Source organism: Crotalus tigris, unplaced genomic scaffold (assembly GCF_016545835.1).
Source record: "Crotalus tigris isolate CLP2741 ecotype Arizona unplaced genomic scaffold, ASM1654583v1 scf7180000024281.4978605, whole genome shotgun sequence".
Classification (NCBI taxonomy): Eukaryota; Metazoa; Chordata; class Lepidosauria; order Squamata; family Viperidae; genus Crotalus; species Crotalus tigris.
In genome coordinates, this window is record NW_024100453.1 from 3967730 (window position 1) to 3985495 (window position 17766).

At 37.7% G+C, this 17766-nt stretch overlaps 1 protein-coding gene across 4 annotated transcripts in view; it reads left to right on the forward strand.

Moving 5' to 3' along the window:
* Positions 1-17766, forward strand: part of PIGU (phosphatidylinositol glycan anchor biosynthesis class U) — a 100290-nt gene that overhangs the window by 16536 nt on the left and 65988 nt on the right. Inside the window, exons 3-5 of one of the 4 annotated variants that reach the window (XM_039323738.1) lie at positions 10402-10434; positions 11635-11730; positions 12377-12622. The exons of 2 other annotated variants lie outside the window; for them this stretch is intronic. The gene's annotated coding sequence lies outside the window, so the exon portion shown is untranslated. The remainder of the gene's footprint in view (positions 1-10401; positions 10435-11634; positions 11731-12376; positions 12623-17766) is intronic. One more of the 4 variants, XM_039323739.1, reaches the window with a different exon arrangement.

Here is a 17766-nt window from a genome sequence, read left to right on the forward strand (position 1 = left end):
TGGTAAGCTTTTGAAGAGCTTTGGGGTTCACTTTCAATAGTGCAAAAGGAAAAGGACAGTTTTGGTTTCTAAACTTAAAAGTGTTTTTAGCTGACCCCACACACATGAACTTCACCTGCTGTCTCATGAATGCATTCCCAGCTGGATTGCACACATAGAGGGATTGAATTTCCTTTCAGCCAATGCTTGCTTGTTGTCTTTCATTTAACTCAGCTGTTTGTCTCGCTGATCCAAAATGCCCAGTTGGTATGTCCATGGTCCTACTTTAGAAAGTTAATCATCCTGGAGAAAGGAGGACCAGATGGGTAAATTGAGTGACAGTCTGAGTTATTTAAAGACAGGGGGAGGGGAGGATGGGAGAAAAAGTCAAGATGAAAGGTATTTCAGAGTGCTTATGTATAGCTACCAGGAATTCTGTACTTCCACAGTGCTTTCTTTAATCTGATTTCAAAAATGGCCAACATTGGATTATGGTTTGTCTCCTTAGGGCATTGAGCGAACTTCCTAGCTTCAAGTGAGTTCTCATACAGTCGGAAGGTGGAGGTTAGGAGATTTTTTTTTTGTAGGAAATAATCAGAGTTTGATGAGGGTTACATGGCTAAAGTTCCTATTTATTTTCAGTTTCCTCAGTAACACTCTACACACCCACTTGTAAAAATAAGGCAGGAAGAAGGGTATGATCCTTAATAGCTAGGGAAAGTCTGGTCTGCTTTGATACGAAAGGCTCTACATCTCAAAATAGAAGCAGGATAGGAATGGGAACAAAATCATCAGCTCAGTGAATTTGATAATGGCTGTAAGTGTCTGAACATGATCCTTTTTTCGTCTATGTCCTTGGCATTAAATTCACAACCTGTGTCATTTTATTTTGGAATCAGTATTTTGGATTTAGTGTACAAGTGTTCACCACATTTTGGAATTAATTGGAAAGCTACATGACATTTCAAGGTGAAAATTTCTTTAAGGCTGTTCCCTGAAGAGCATTATCTCTTTTTTCCTGTCTTCATAACAGTAAACAATTTTCAGAGTTCAGTCAAAGGATATAACCTCCTATTATCTAATTTACTGAACAGTATTAGCTTTGCAATTGGCCATAAATGGGCTCCCTGGGCCCCTAGGCAAACCTCTCAAATGGGGCCCCAAAATGGGTTAAGATTATTTGCCTGTTGAGCACTCTGGGCTACCACAATTGAGGATGGGTGGGAGAAAGGGTCCCTGGGCCACTTCATTCCTCCTGCTGCCACAATCCAACTGATCGGAGAAAGAAAAGGAGGCTGCTATCTTGGGTGCTGCAGCTCTTGTTACTGCTGTTAGCAAAGGCAAGAGCTGACATCAACAGCAGTGGAGAAGAAGATAGTGTTGCAACCGCAAACCCCTTCCTCCTGCTCCTCTTATTGGGACTTTATGCATGCAAATTTGTTGAAAATTGAGACAAGAGGGAGCATGGGACTTCCTGTTCCTGCAGGTCCCAGGTCAGCTGCCTCTCTTGCCTTCACTGTTTGCACATCCCTGCTTGCAGTGCAATCTTATTGCAATCTAGTAAAAAATAGCCTAATTTAGTTAAAAAAGCTTACTCCCAAGAAAAGTAGCATAGGATTACAGTTGTAAAAATTAGAACATATCATTTAACAAGCACATAAGTGATGTGTGGATTCAGCTTTAGCAAATCTCATAATGGCAGCAAATGAATAATATAAGAATAAAATACAGTGGGATTTCTGAATACAAACTGATAATGTCATGGCACACGGTACACCAGATTTAACTGTGATTGAAAAGAAAGTGTGGATAATTGATGGGGCAATACCAGGAGATAGCAGAATAGAAGATGAAGAAATGGAGACAATCGCAAAGTATCAAGATTTGAAAATTGAAGTTGGAAGATTATGACATAAACCAGCATGGTTATCAACACATTGGGTGCCATATCTAAGTAATCTTGGCTGGCACTCGGAATTTTGTCAATGAGCATATTTTCTATATGTCAGATAAAAAAGACTACACTGTTTGGATCTGCACATATACTCCACAATACACTACAACATCCTAGCTTTGGGGAAGAACTTAATGCATATAAAGACGAATACCAGCTAAGGAACTGGCAGCTATAATTTCACAATATTGTTTATAATATAATAATTCATTAAATTCATATGGCTCCTGTCTCCGGCAATAATATATGCATGTATATATATGTAATTTTGTTCTTTTCAAATATTTCTGTCATCCTTGTTATCCAAAAGTCTTTGAACTAAAGGTGACATTAGCTTATTAAAAATTTTAGACAAACCTGCTCCGAACACTTAGAATTATCCAAAGCTCAAAATAACTACTGTATCCTATGAAACAAATGCATAAAATATCAAGTAAAATGTAAATGTGTTACAGTATTTTTGTATTTTTCATTTTTCCTAATAGTTACTTAATTCAAACATATTTCACCAAGTTCACCTGTCACACCTGAAGAAGTATTTGCAGGAAAGGTGTTTCCCATTTGATGTTTCCCATTGTTATAATGAAGTTGTAAAAGAGGGATTGGTAATGTTTTGGGGTTTTATATATATTTTATATTTCTGGGTTTTTTTATTCTGGTACATTTAGACACTTTTTGTTGTTGCTACTGTAAATTAGGTGTGTGTGTGTGTGTGTGTGTGTGTGAACCTTCATTTCTCCTTATTTTACTCACGGCCATCTTAGCTTTCCTTTCTCCTTCTACTTTCCTTAAATTTCCTTCCTGGTTTTTACATTGTTATTTCAATACATCCTCTCTGTTACTGGATCTTCCCCTACCACTGAAAGATTAAATGTCTTCCATGAAGCTCAACTACTTTTACCTGATTAGAAATATGCATTACTTAAATTTCTTCCTGTTTTACATTCTCAAGCCTTTGGTTAAATGCCTCTAATTCAGGGGTGTCAAACTCAATTTCACTGAGGGCCACATCAGCATTGCGGTTGTCCTGGGGGGGGCAGGTGGGTGTAGCCAGAGTGGGTGCAGCCTACTGGGTGGGTGTGGATGGAGTGGGTGTGGCCTACTGGGTGGGCGTGGCCAGTTCTACATCATTTGTGTCAACGGTGCCTATGGCGTCCTGGGCAGGAGTGGGACAGATCTGAGGGTCTCTGGCAGAAGGGAGTGGGATCAGGGCAAGTGCCAAGGCATGGTCCACCGGGGCAAGTGCCAAGATGGCCACCACAAAATTGTACATTGGCTCCCTGCCAGCCAGGGCCAGGGCCAAAGCAGCGGGGGCCGTTCCCTTACTGTTTCCAGGATGGCTTCATGGGCCACATGAAACCATTTTGTGGGCCGCATCCGGCCCCCGGGCCTTGTGTTTGACATGTCTGCTCTAATTCAATAAATATTGTGACTGAATATGTCCGGTTCTGTCCTTAATTGCTACAATCTTCTGACCATTGAAGCCTAGGAAGGTGCTATTGTTTCTATTATTTCCTGTCCTTGCATTGTCCTGTTGACCTTAAGGCTTATCTATGTACAAAAAATTTGATACAAGCTTGCATCAAAATCTGGTAAAACGGTGTATAAGCAAGGCAAGAGAGTAACATAAACTTGTGTTATATATTAGAACATAGAACATAGAATAATAGAGTTGGAAGGGACTTTGGAAGTCTTCCCCAGTTCTGAATTTTTTTTTAAAAAGTCTCCAGAATTGTCCATGGCAGTGATTCTCAACCTTTCTAATGCTGTGACCCCATAATACAGTTCCCCATGTTGTGGTGACCCCCAAGTGGGTGTGGCCACCAATAAGAGGGAGTAGGACAGCTAGGGAAAAGGGAAAAAATGGTGGACAGCATGGTTTGGTGACCCCCATGAAATGGTCATTCGACCCCAAATGGGGTCCCGACCCACAGGTTGAGAACCACTGGTCCATGGGGTATGGTCAAAAAGGGCTAGTTGGCCGATGAAAAGGTGCAATTGAAGTTTCACCTATTTTTATGTGTGTTGGACATTGACATCTTAAGTACTAACCAGGTCTCATTCTGCATAGTTCTTTCTAGATTATCCCAGATTGGTAGACTTTTCTCCTGCTTAGATGCCTCACTTTTATTAGCACTTATTACTGATTATTTCAGTTAATTAATAATATATGGAAGAGAGGAAGGTTTTTCAAAGGTGACATACTGACCTTGAATAGTCCATGATCCAATCTCACCGTCGCATAACTGAATAATACAATGGAAGTATTCCCAGATGCTTTAACATTGTTACTAAGTAGCAACTTCATTAACTTGCATTTCCATTTTGGAATTAGTTCTCATTGTCAGTATGGCATAATGTTCTATAAGGTTGCCCATAACTTTCTGTCAGAATTTTAATGTAGATATTAGTCTAAAAAAGTTAAATTTTCCTGATTTAGGCCTTCATTCTTTTGCTGTGAAGAGGCAAGCTTGTTAAATATCCATTTCAAATGATTTTTCAATAGCCAGAACTATCTAGTGAATTAAAATATCTTTTATGAAATCTTAAACATAGAATATACAATCTAGTGACATGGATTCTGGTAGCTGACTCAGAAACCTCTGTATTAAATAGGTCATGCAAGACCAAGTCAAACAAAAAAGTATTCACAAAATACTAATTTCTTTTAGTCTTTTACTAATTCTAATGCCTGCTGAAGATCAGGAGTTGTCTAAGGCTAATGCCACAGCAAACTGGAAAATAAAGGAGCAGAAAATGGGGGGTAGCCATTGGTTGACCAATCTTTGGAAAAACATATTTGCTTGCCAGGACAACTCATGGCAACTCATGTTGTTTTGTTTTGCTTAACAACAATGTGTCTGGCTGTTTTTTAAGCTTATGGAGTTTCAAATAAAAAATAATTTTTAAAAATTCCCCATTAGAATTTCCTTGCCCATTCCATTCTGTTGCAAGAAAATTATTTCTGTACAACTCTAGTCTGTTCGTTAGGGCGGAGACATGAATGAAAAGTCATGTGGGTGCCAGCTGAAGGACACTGACAGTTGCAATTGTTCCCCTATATTACTACTACTCCTACTACTACTCCTACTACTATTACTCCTCTATATGTTTATCATCAAGCCACAAAAGCAAAGAAAAATGTAATATTAAAATGTATAATTATATATACAATAAAAATATATCTCTGTATGTGTACCTTCAGTTTTGACTCATGGATAATGCCTGGACAAATTTGTGTAGTTTTTTAGCAGGCTTTTTTAGTTTGCCATTGCCACCTTCTTCCTAGGGCTGAGAGACTAGCCCAAAGTTACCCAGTTAACTCTCAATCTTCTTTTTTTCCTAACTCAGTGTTTTAACCACTACTCCGAACTGGCTGCCTATTTTAAAAGAGTAATTTTCTCTCTGATGGAGAAGAAACCTTTTAAACCCTTAAAATTGATATTCAGGATCATGTGCAGTCACATCACGTGCAAAATATGAGCTATAGAAATACATAGTGCCTACTTTACCATCTCTATGTGTAACGAAATAATTGTGCAAGCATTTCTCATCCTTAATTGTATGACTATTCCACATCTGAAGAAATTTTGTGTGATTCATTAAATAATGTATTAAGTTAGTGCAAATTTTCATGTGACTCTTATTTGTTTTGAGAGTATAATAATAATACACAATACCCTTCAGTTGAGAGAAATGGAGAGTATGAAATATATACCATATTTTTAATACACCCCATTTTTGCAGAGCATGACAATAGGATGCCATGCAACTCTACCCTGTAATTAAAATTAATATATAAATTATAAAATTAAGTCAAACAGGCATTTAGTTTAGTTTGTTATTCTTATGGCTCAGTGTTGAATGAAAAAATGCCCAAGAAGTGGCATCTACTATCCACTATAGCTTCAGTGCCCCAAGACCTTGCTATCATTCCAGTAATAGTTCCTTAATCCCCAGAATTATCATGGGAAAACAATAAGGCAGTTGCAGCCAGCTGTTTTGGTAGTTCCATCACCATCACAACCCTTTGAGAAAAGTAATCCCAGCATAAGCAACTTATAGCTCCTCTTGAGTGACTTGAGGGCACGGTGAGGGAAGCATTTGGGTAGGAGACTATCAGAACTATCAAACTCTGGGCTAAATTGGGAAGTTGGGAAAATATTCCAGAAGAGGCAATAGCAAATCCCTTTCTTGTTGTTGTCAAGAAATCTGTTCAGGAAATAATCAGCTTAATTTAACAGAATTGGAAGGGACCTTCTAGTCCAGCGGTTCTCAACCTATGGGTCGCGACCCCATTTGGGGTCGATCGACCATTTTTCGGGAGTCGCCAAAGGCGGCGATCCGCCATTTTTCACGGCGCCGCGCATGCGTGTCGCGCATGGGAGCGGTGCCGCACATGCGTGTCGCGCATGGGGCCCCGCCCCATGCGCACGGCACCGCACATGCGCAGAACGTTTGTGTGACGGGGGTCGCCGTCACACAAACGTTGAGAAGCACTGTTCTAGTCCAATCCCCTGCTTAAGCAGGAAACCTTATACCAGCATTCCCCAACCATTCTGGCTTTGTGGACCAATATAGGTGGGGGGAAGAAGAGGAAATGGTTACATGCAAGGGGTGGCAAGCACGCACACGCACAGCTCCATTTGCATGAGCAATGGGCACATGTGCCTGCCACTTGCAAAATGGAGCTGCACACGCATGTGGAGCTGCATGCATGTGCATTCTTACCTGGTTCTGAATGGGCCAAGGCCCCGTAGTGGGCCACAGCCTGGGTGTTGGGGATCCCTGCCCTATACCATTTCAGATAAATGGTTGTTCAATCTCTTCTTAAAAACCTCCAGTGTTGGAGCACCCACAACTTCTAGAGGCAAGTTGTTCCACCCATTAATTGTTCTAACTGTCAGGAAATTTCTCCTTAGTTCTTGGTTGTTTAAGGTAGTCTTTCCACTTAGTATTAAAGAAGTGCTATTATTTACCATGGCATTGCCTCATAGTTGCTTAATATGTTTGCTGATTGTGTTCACAGCTGCTACAGAGTTGATAGGGTCTCCAGAGTATTTTTTATTAGCGACCCCCCCCCTTCTTTAACTTACTATTTATGCTGCTGATTAACAGTGGATATATATTATAAATGTATTTTCTTATCAGAAAGATCCAGTTGTATTAAGCACCATATGACAATTGAGGACACACTGGAGAAATAAAATTCTCCTGGAGATATTAATAAAAGTGTTAACCTAGAAGGACCACATGAATCTGGGGGCTTTTTTCAAAGTAGTGTTTTCAAGTGCCTACCCAACAACTACATTGTCATAAAGTGATTAGGGTTATGAAGGGTGCAAAACAGAACAATATTTTTCTGAAAAAATAAAATGCTTAAAATGTATATGAACCATCTACATTACTTCTTTCTAGTCTCCTCAAAACTTTTTGGTTGAGCAAATAATGGTTTCACATTGATTTGTTTCACATTTGATTTCTTTTTCTGAAAAAAAAACAGTGCTTGAGAAGGAGTGAGTGTGCTGCATAAAAAAACTTGTATTATAGCTTTCCCATTTTCTCTTCAGGGCAAAAGACACCGTGAAGTCCAAGTACAGGACAGGATTGTATTTCTGAAGAGAGGCAGTGAAATTTATTGTCAAACACTTTTGGAAAGCTCAGATAGCCTGATGACATGATGGAGGGCAACCTCTAACTTTTCAGCAATTTTCTTTTCTTTGATTTTTGTTTTTCCACTTGGAATAAAGACTACCAGAGATGTGGCTACCATCTTGACTATTTTGATCATACCCTGTAGAGACCCCCAGCTTCACTCACTGCTAATTTTATCATTAAGTTTAAAACAATTTTATGTTATAAAAAAGAAACAGGACTGGCACTGATTGTTGATAAGCAATTGCTCAAGTTCATCCTTCAGCAATTCCACTGCCAGTTCTTGGAGTCTCCTGACACTGATTTTTGTTCACTGTCTGTTTATTTGGCTGCTTGAAAGATGGAGGGTAGGGATAGACTGAAAAATAACATCTTTCACTGTTTACACTTAAGGATGGAAATAAAATTCATTTTGTCTTTTGTGTATGAATTTACTCAACTTATCTGCCTATATGTGTGTGTATGTAAAACATAAATATAAATAAACACAATTGCATGTGAGAAGTTCATGATGCAATTCACTACTCAAAATTATTTCCACAACATACCATTTTCCACACACTGATCCTTTGTAAAGCAATTTGAACAAAGCCAACTTGTTCTTGGATTCATTTCTGAAATTCTCAAAACATTGAGAATATTCAGAGAACCTCATGAGCCAATTGGTGTGCCTACCAGCTGCCCAGGGGGAGGCCACAAAGCATGGGATTTAATTGGTGCCACATTTTCTAATTTGCTCCCAGTCCAGAATAACAAAAATGTCCTTCCCCGTGCTATGGAAAACTGAGACATGTGACTGGACACCTCCCACTTCCAACTCCGTGCTTATTTGAAGGAAGGCATGAAGGCAGAGTTGGATGGGGAAAGAAAATGGAAACTTCCAAGCTATCTGGCCACTATTCCTTTGTTCTGCTGACAGATAAATGGGGTGATAAGAGCAGTTTTGCACCAAACAAAGGAGACAAGCCCTAAACAATGCCAACAGGCTTTAGGAACCGATAGTCCAGGAGGCAGTTTGAGCAAGAGTTCCCATCATATCAAAAACTGATCCGCCTCCACTTCCAAATTATAGCATTTCAAAGAAATCACATCTTTGTTTTTGTTTCAAATAACCACATTAGAACCAGAAAAAAAGATCTCTGCATTTACATGGTCTAGAATTGGTTCCAAAATGGGGCAACATCTTCAGAAGGTTTAGGGAAAATTATAAAAAAAAGACACATTGAAGGGAAACACATGCATAAAAACATGCATATATTAAGGGAATTGTTCACAAAAACATGCATGCAAAAACTGACTATCAATATTTATATAGGAGTGCCCACAGGTAAAAAAATGAGCAAAGGTAGATATAAAGTTCAGATGAACTTAAAACATGGAAAAATTAGATTTTCCCCATCTCTGCCATCTCCTCCTGGCCATTGGTACAGCTATGATACAAAAGCTATATCTAATTTGTAACTTAGTACAATCACATTAAAAAAAAAAAGATTTTGAAAAGTATCATAATGGTACAGATAGAGAGCAAATGCATGTTTATATTGCAGTATAACAAGGTTATTGAAGCCAGTGTAACTATAGAATGGCTTGTCTATCTGGAGAATGCACTATATATAGCCAATATATATAGCCAACTGGATTCTGCTACATATATCTTTCTTTCCTCACTTACATAGCTAAATGTCACTTGGAAGCAAACCGCAGCTATCTTGCATTCTTTATGCACACACAGTTATAAAAAGGCTGGCTCAGCAGTTCAGGAAAAGACTAGGGCATATTTTTATCATCAAAGAGTCCATGGGATATTGTAAATCATAAGCTGTGAATGCAAATGAGAAAAGAGCTCTTTTACTGCAGAAGACTGTTATACAGACACTGAACTTAAATTGGTAAAAGGTAGAAAAATTTCCATTGTCCACGTTCACTAAATTTCCATATGAGTCAAAACTGCGTCCTGCCCAAATGCTTTCTATATTCAAAAACTGTAAACAGACTCAGCAACCTACCGGTAGCTGATCCCATTATTTCTTTTCTTTTCTTTCTTTCTTTTTGAACTCTTAATAACAAGCCCTTGGGTCACATAATACATGTCATTCTCAAATATTGTGCAAGATATCTTGATACCTTTTAAATAATTAAACTCAGTATTAAAGAATTAATGAAATAAAGTTCTTCCAGGTGACTCATAGTCAGCACTGGCAGGGGCATCCGCAAAAGAATTTTAGAAAGTCAAGGTGGCTGCCACAATCACAAGACTGAAGCCTCATTCATTTGTACAGGTAGTCCTTGACTGACCACAGTTCGTTTGGTGATTGAAGTTACAATGTTGCTGAGAAAAGTGACTTATGACAGTTTTTCACACGACCGTTGCAGCATCCCCATGGTCACACGATCAAAATTTGGAGGCTTGGCAACTGGTTCATATTTATGACAGTTGCAGTGTCCGGGGATCATGTGATCATCTTTTGCAACCTTCTGACAAACAGAGTCAATGGGAAAATTAGATTCACTTAACAACCGTGTTACTAACTTAACAACTGCAGAGATTCACTTACCAGTTATAAAATGGGGCAAAATTCACTTAACTGTCTCATTGAGCAAGAGGTCCTTCACTTATATTTCTTCATGTAATGTTGAAATCTGCCAGTTAAAAATATGTTAATGATATATGAGAAGTAGATACAATTGAAATGAAGTTCCTTGAAGCACGCGATCGGCTCCAAGATCTTTTTTATTATTAAAAAATAGGCTTTTTGCCCTTTCATATCATAATCTGCTCCTGGCTTCCAGTTTCATTTTCTTTATTTCAACAGACAAACTGAAGGAACTGACAAAGCTTTTTTATTGTAAGTGTTTTTAAAATGCTTTTATTTATTCTATTAACTTTCATATTGCCCCATTATGAGACCCTGTATAGTTTACAGCAGACACGTCAAACTCACAATGTCATGTGACATCATGCAATGTATCGGGACACTTTTGCCATTGCCGGCAATGGGGTGGGCGCAGCTTCTGCATCTGGCCCACGGGCTGGCAGTTTGACACCCCTGGTTTACAGCAACACCAATCAAATAAAAAAATACTATAAATTGTTAGCATATAAACTAATTAACAACAAACTTATTTGTAAAACAGTGGAAACCCTTTTGTTCCTCAAAGCAGTTGCCCGATCTCTAATTCCCATATACCCAGCAAAATGTTGTCCTGTTGTCCCATTACAAAGTCTAATCAAGCAGTAATTGAAGGACTGCTGTTATTCTGTGGTCCCAACTGTTCCCCACCCACAGACAGCATTTAAATCTATGCCAAGTACAGTTTCTAAGTAGTTCCCTAAAGAAGCTCCAGCTGAGCATGTTAGAGAGATGATAAGGACACATGTCGTTGTCCAAGTGTTTCCTGATCCACAATGGTTGCCATTTGTGCACCAGCTATATCTGGGCAAGACCTCTTAATTGCAAACTTCCTTGAGATTGAATGGGACTCCATCCAGAGTGATTGTAGGAGTTGGAATCAAACAAAGGTATTTATTTACAAACAGTATTTCCATTTTTCTGAGGTTCAGTTTCAGTCTTTAGTATCTGAACAATAACCTTTAAAGCAAAGCAGTGTGTTGGTTTATGAAACCCCTCCTTCACAGCCAGAAGAGTTGTAATCAGTTTTCCCAGCATAATATTGAAATAGTTGATTAAACTTCATCTGCTTCATCTTCGTTTTTGCTTACCACATAACTTGCAAAAAAAAAAGAAGAAACTTTGCCAGGAAAAGAAAAAACTTGGCAAATTTATAAAGGATCCATTCCATTTCCTGAGACTTGCAAGCCAGTACGCTATCTAACTAAATTACTTCATTCAGCGCAACCTAAGATCATGTGAGGGTAGAGAGAGAGGGAGAGGGAAGGTCAGGCCCCATTTCTTATTTGTTATTACCAATTTTGCCTTTATCATTCTAAGTGAAAATTAGGCTGTGTATTAACTATTATCATAATTGAACTCTTGATTTTTTTTTTAAATCCATCTCAGCTGATATTTTGTGGTCTGTTCATTTAGGGACTTCTCCCCACAACCTTTCATTCATATTCTTGATACCGCAGATCCTCTTGGATTCTTTAGGCCTCTCTGGCTAGGAGGGCCATACTTCCTCTGGTAAGTGCTCTGGGTGGGATTGGAGAGAGAGGATAGGTTGAAGAAGAGGAGTAGAGAGTACAGAATAAGGGTCTAACTCAGAATTTTTCAGAAGACTAAGCTCATATTATCCAAGATTGGACTTCTTCAATGGAGCTTGCAGCAAAATCATGGTAATGACTTTTCTTAGATTCCTCTTAACACATGCTCAGACCAATGTTTGCCCTAGATTATCCCTTGACCCACTAATGAATTTGGATAGATTCAACTATTACTAGCACTTACTCTTATATACACATAAGGCACTTAAATTAGCTACTAATACATCAAGGAAGCTAAGAATAAAGCATCATAATCTACCTAATATGCAGAACCCCTCAGGTCTCCCTTGCTTGGTTGAAATGAAAAAGGTTCACCTTTTATTGAGTTCTATGGCAGAAATCAATAATGTTTAAATTACAGGAAATCAATATATTAATCTTACATCTTAACAACTCACTGACAGATTTTTCATTTATTTCTTAATATGACCATCTGGGGTTTCTCTTTATTCATCTTAAATGGTAGGGGTTAAGGCATAAGGCTAAAAACCAAGTGACTGTAATCCTGCCTTAGGCATGAAGCCAGCTGAATGACTCTGAATCAGTTTATCTTTTCTCAACCCTAGGAAAAAGGCAATGGCAATCCTCTTCTGAAATTTTGCCAGGACAACTGCAGGAACTAGTCTAGGCAGTTTCCAGAAATCAATATTTATTTAAAGGAAAAGAAAAGAAAAAGAGAGAAGAAAGAAAGAAAGAAAAAAAGAAAGAGAAAGAAAGAAAGAAAGAAAGAAAGAAAGAAAGAAAGAAAGAAAGAAAGAAAGAAAGAAAGAAAGTTCTTTAAATGATTTCAATGTCTTTATGAGGAAATGAAGGTACCGGTAACTATAATTTTCTGTGATCTGATACATATTTTTTTCAGAAACAAGTTCTGCTGTATTCAGTGTGATGTAATGCTACATAAGCGTAATTAGATTGCAACCTTAAATTAACAATATATTACCACCTTCTACAATAGCTATGCTGCTGTTCCTGAATGAAAGGATCATAATTTGTTTAAAAAATGAGAACTGTAAAATACACAGGAAAGGTTTCCTCTGAATTTTTTTTGAGAACATGTGAATTATGGTGCAACTACATTTTCCTACAGTTGTTAAAAATGTCTGTTTGTCACTAACATTTGTTTGATGCATATTTTTGTAAGTTTGAGAGCTTATAGAAAAAGACCATAATATTGCATTAATATTACCAGTGAAAACCAGAGAACAAGCTACAAAGGGTGCAAGATGAATTGAATTGAAATTGCATAGCAATACAACTTGGGCTTACAAAGATGACAGTCTTTGTGACTACACTTCTATAATATATTCTAATTCTCTTTCATGCAATGTTGTTTGTTTCTATTAAAACTTCATTAAAAGTAGAGCATAGCTTACACAACCATGACAGAGGCACACCTCTTTCTTCAGCTGGAGCACCTTGTAATTAAAATAAGAGCCATAGCTGAGGAATATGGCGGGGCTGTCAGGCAGGTTTCCACTATAACTACAGAGGTTCAGAGGGAGTTTCATTAAGTATTGGATTACTGGCCAAATGAGCAAAGATGAGACAGGTAACTAGCATGTTTATGAAAGATGCATGGAACACCTTCTTAGCAACTTGAAAAATAAGATATATATGAAAAGATATGTTGGTCTTAAATTCTGTGATCCTAGATTCTTCTTCCATTATCATGGTGATATGGGAGTTACCACGATTGTTTCCCATAAACTCAGGTCATGTAAGAGATCCTTCTACTAAGGTTTTGTCCCATGCCAATATTCTCTGAGTTCCTGGAAGACTAACAACGAAGAGGGGGAAAGTTGCAAGGTACATTCCTTAGAAATCATGTGAAGCTTTTCATGTAATACTGGACAAATCGATGCTGCTACAACTGTTCCCACAGTGGTAGTCAGTATAAGGAGAAGACTTGCATCTCATACAATTCCCAGGCCTTTTAATATTTCCTCAATCATCTGGCTTGCTATTTCTGAATTAGAAGACATAAAATATTTTTGACTTAATCTTACTCCCACAAGCAGATGATCTCCAAAGTCCCTTCTAACCCTTTAATTCTTAGTATATTGATGCTTCTACACACCTTCCCTTGAAACCCTTAATATCCTTTATCTAGTCTTCTCCTCCATCGTAGATGATCTTCTTCAGTGGGTTTGATATGGCACTAACGGGTACACTGGCTCTATTCACAAGACATATATGAAAAGGTACAGCACAATGTTACAAGATTCTGTTATAGTCAATCTCAATAAAATTCATTTTAGTCTTTCTGTAGAATTGATGTCTTGGTCTGGTCTGTCCACAGGTAGTGCTCACTTAATTACCACAATTGGGATGGGAATCTTGGTCGTTGAGCAAAGCAGTCATTAAGTGAGATGTCAGATAATTGCTTCGCTCAATGATTACAACTCTGGCACTCCTGGTTGTGGGCATTAAATAATTTTGTGAGTGATTAATCCTCTTAGGGAAAATCAGAACACTCTGAGAAGGTCCGCTTGGGAGTTGAAAATCCTACTGAAATCCAAGAATTTTCAGCCCTTGAGGAAGAGACACTAATGTATGCCCTCTATTGGGCTTCCCAGGATCTCCCACACCTTCTTGAAGCAGCTCACACTCCTTTCCTTGCCTCCTTTCAGAAATCCTGTTTAAAATTCCTTGAATGATTTGTACACAGCTTCAGCACAAAATGTAATGCTTCCCATACTCAGGAGGTTTATATATTGAATGCTTGATGTGTAAACATGTATATACCCATGTGGCCTCTGACCTTACAATTCATACAACCCAAGGATGGAAAACATCTGCACATTAGCACAATTCATATTTTATAAATTATTACAGTAGACATGACATTGAAACCATGACATACTGATGTTTATAGTCCAGTATAGAACTCCAGATAGGAGAAAGTCATTTTACCCAAGAAAATGTTGTTCAGAAGTTTTGTAACAAATGGGTTGTCTACATATATTACTTCACAAGGTAACTGCACAAACTGTGGCTGTTAAGCAACTTGTCCAGTACTGTATTACAAGATGACTAAGTAAGAAACTGAAACCAGGCCTTAATTTGCGTAATACCACTCTCCTGTTGCAAGTTTGATTTTGAGTTTATATTTAAACTTAGTTCTGGGTATGTTTTAAAAGAATGTTTGCTTTAAGGATTAGGATAGTTGCAGTGTATATTAAAAGTCATGGAACCCTTCAGCAAGTCTAACAATGAAAAGTTTATGTTTATTTTTTAGTGTTACCTTCTTGCTAAATTCAACATTAAGGCAAAATGAAATGGACCCTCCCTCACTCTCAAACTTGGTGCCATCCAGGTTTGTTAGACATGTTGCTGGAAGTTGTATGATTGTAGTCTCAAAATATCTAAATGGCACCAGTGTGAAAAGGTTGAATATATATATAGGAAAACTACTTTGACTAAAAAATCCTAAAAATTTAGAAACCAGATGGCAATGGAAGGGGAGGAACTATAGCTTCATTTCAGTTTCTTTTAAGTTGCTAGATGGGTTTTGTGCTTTACAAACCATTGTAAAGACAACAATTTTCACAAGTGACATGACTAATTTACCATTTACAACACTAGAGGCATTATTCAAGAAGCGCTCTTAACATTCACACAATTTAATTCCATAAGGCCTTATGAAAAGCAATGAACCCAGTTCCTGGGGAAATTTCCAATTTCCTTTGTAATAAAAGTGTAAGCTTGGAAGGCTGGAAAAGTATACCATATTATCTCTACAATATTATTCTGAGAGATCGAATGATAATTTATATTAAATTTTATTCTAGTTTCACTTGAAAATATTTATAGAATTATAAGGTTGACTCAAACATTGAAACAACCATAAAATAAATCAAATGATTCTGTACCTTTTATCTTGCTATTTATTCTTGTTTCAATCTCACACCAGGGCAAAATTCAAATTTCATTGGAGGAAATGATGGGAGAAATCTGAAGCAGGATGATTGTTTTCAAGATTAAAATTCTGTGGCTTTATGATTTATTGTACATGGATTGATTTGTAAACACCTGAAAATGTGCTAATTACCAGAAGTTATTACAGATTTGTCAAAAACATATTTTGTGAGATTAATTCTCTATCTTGTATGATAGGGTATGGTTCTTAACAGAGGTTTGAGATACTGTAGATCTACTGTATTTTAACATCAGAAAACATTGGTCAAAGAAATCCATAATGTGCAAATTACCAGCTAATTAAGTGTGGGATGAATGTCAGTGACAAGCGGATTTGTAGCAAGCTCAACAAATCTATTTAAAAAGTGCTCAACAGTAATTCACCACCAAATTGGAGAGCAGAATCAGGTAGGGTGCCACAACAACCAGTATGGGGCCTCTCCTCTTTAATAACTTCATTAGTTATTTGGGCAAAGAAAAGAATGCAATTTGTAGATTATACATTATCTGGATGCATGCGTAAGGGAACTTCCTGCTTTCTTTAAAATGTTGAAAGCAGTGTTAGGCTGTTCCTGTGCAATCTCCACCCTTCTGGATCATATATGCAATGTCATAATGCATGTGCAAAGGGCTGGGGCTTGCACTGCAGTGGCACAAGGCTGATTTTGTTATTCTCCTCTCCTTGAAGAGACTGCTGTTTGGCTAAGATAGCTAATAGCTATATTTTAACAGTAATTGATTATTGAAATAAGTTCAAAGATGTATTTTTTTTTAGAGGAATGGGATGAAAATAGCAGAGCCAAATTTAACACAGACAACTGCAAAGTTCTTCACTTACAAAACACAGATCAAATGGCAATTATTGGCTGGGATATATACATCTTTAAAAGGGTACTTGGTGAAAAAGGTTTTGGAATAGATGATAGCAAACTGAATTTGAGCTGGGAGTGGGCTATGGCAATACAGTTTTAAAATAGATACACAAGAATGTAATTTACAAGTCACTGGGAATAATTCTTTCCCTTCCTCCTGACTGATCAGGCCCCATACTGAACACTGGATGCAGTTCTGGGCATCACCCTTTAAGCTGGATTCAGAGGAAAGTAGAACAAGTTCAGAGAAAGGCAATAATCAGGGCATTTGAAACTAAGATCTGTGAAGAAAGATGGAAGGGGCTGGGTACTTTTGGCCTTTAGAAAAGATGATAAGTAGGAGAACGAGAGGAAGTATGATAGCACTCCTCAAATACCAGAAAGAACTTCAGATTAAAAGGGTAGGACCTGTTTTCTCTTGTACCAAAATACAGGAAAAGGAATAAGGAGCTTAAATTACAGCAAGGGAGATACGATTGAATGTCTATAAAAATCCTTAATGATAGACAGTGGAATCAATTGCTCAGAAAAATGGTGGGCTTACTTTCATGTGCTTAAGCAGAGACTAGGCAACCATCTCGCTGGGTTCAGGTTAGACTCAAGACAGAAGAAAGGTTAAAGCTAATAATCTAAATAACCTCTTCAAATTCTCTGGTGCTAAGATTATTTGAGGTTGAAAAATGGACAAAATAAATGTAGAAAATTTGCAAGAGATATTTTTTGCAAAATTTCCTATATAGTTATAGTTAATGATACCAATAGATGAGAATAGGTGTAGTTCAGGGTTGAACTGTGAGGTCCTTGGTGCTCTCTAAGCATGGTTGTTTTCTTGCAGACATTTCATTACCCAACTAGGTAACCTCACCAATGCTAGCATATAATTAATGAATCATCATTTGTGTGGGGAAATTGACACAACTTGTGTACGTGCCTCACATCTTATGACACTAGTAATAAGTTGAATCCTTTGCCAAAGTACCTTATGACGCATCTTTTATTTTGATGTCATCATAGTTGTTTACAGATCTGCTGATATGAAGTCTTCTATTGTAGTAATATTATTTTTTCTTCTGTTCAATTATATCTGATTCTTAAAGGCTGCCTGGACAAGTCCCTGCAGTTTTCTTGGCAAGGTTTTTCAGAAGTGTTTTGTGATTGCCTCTTTT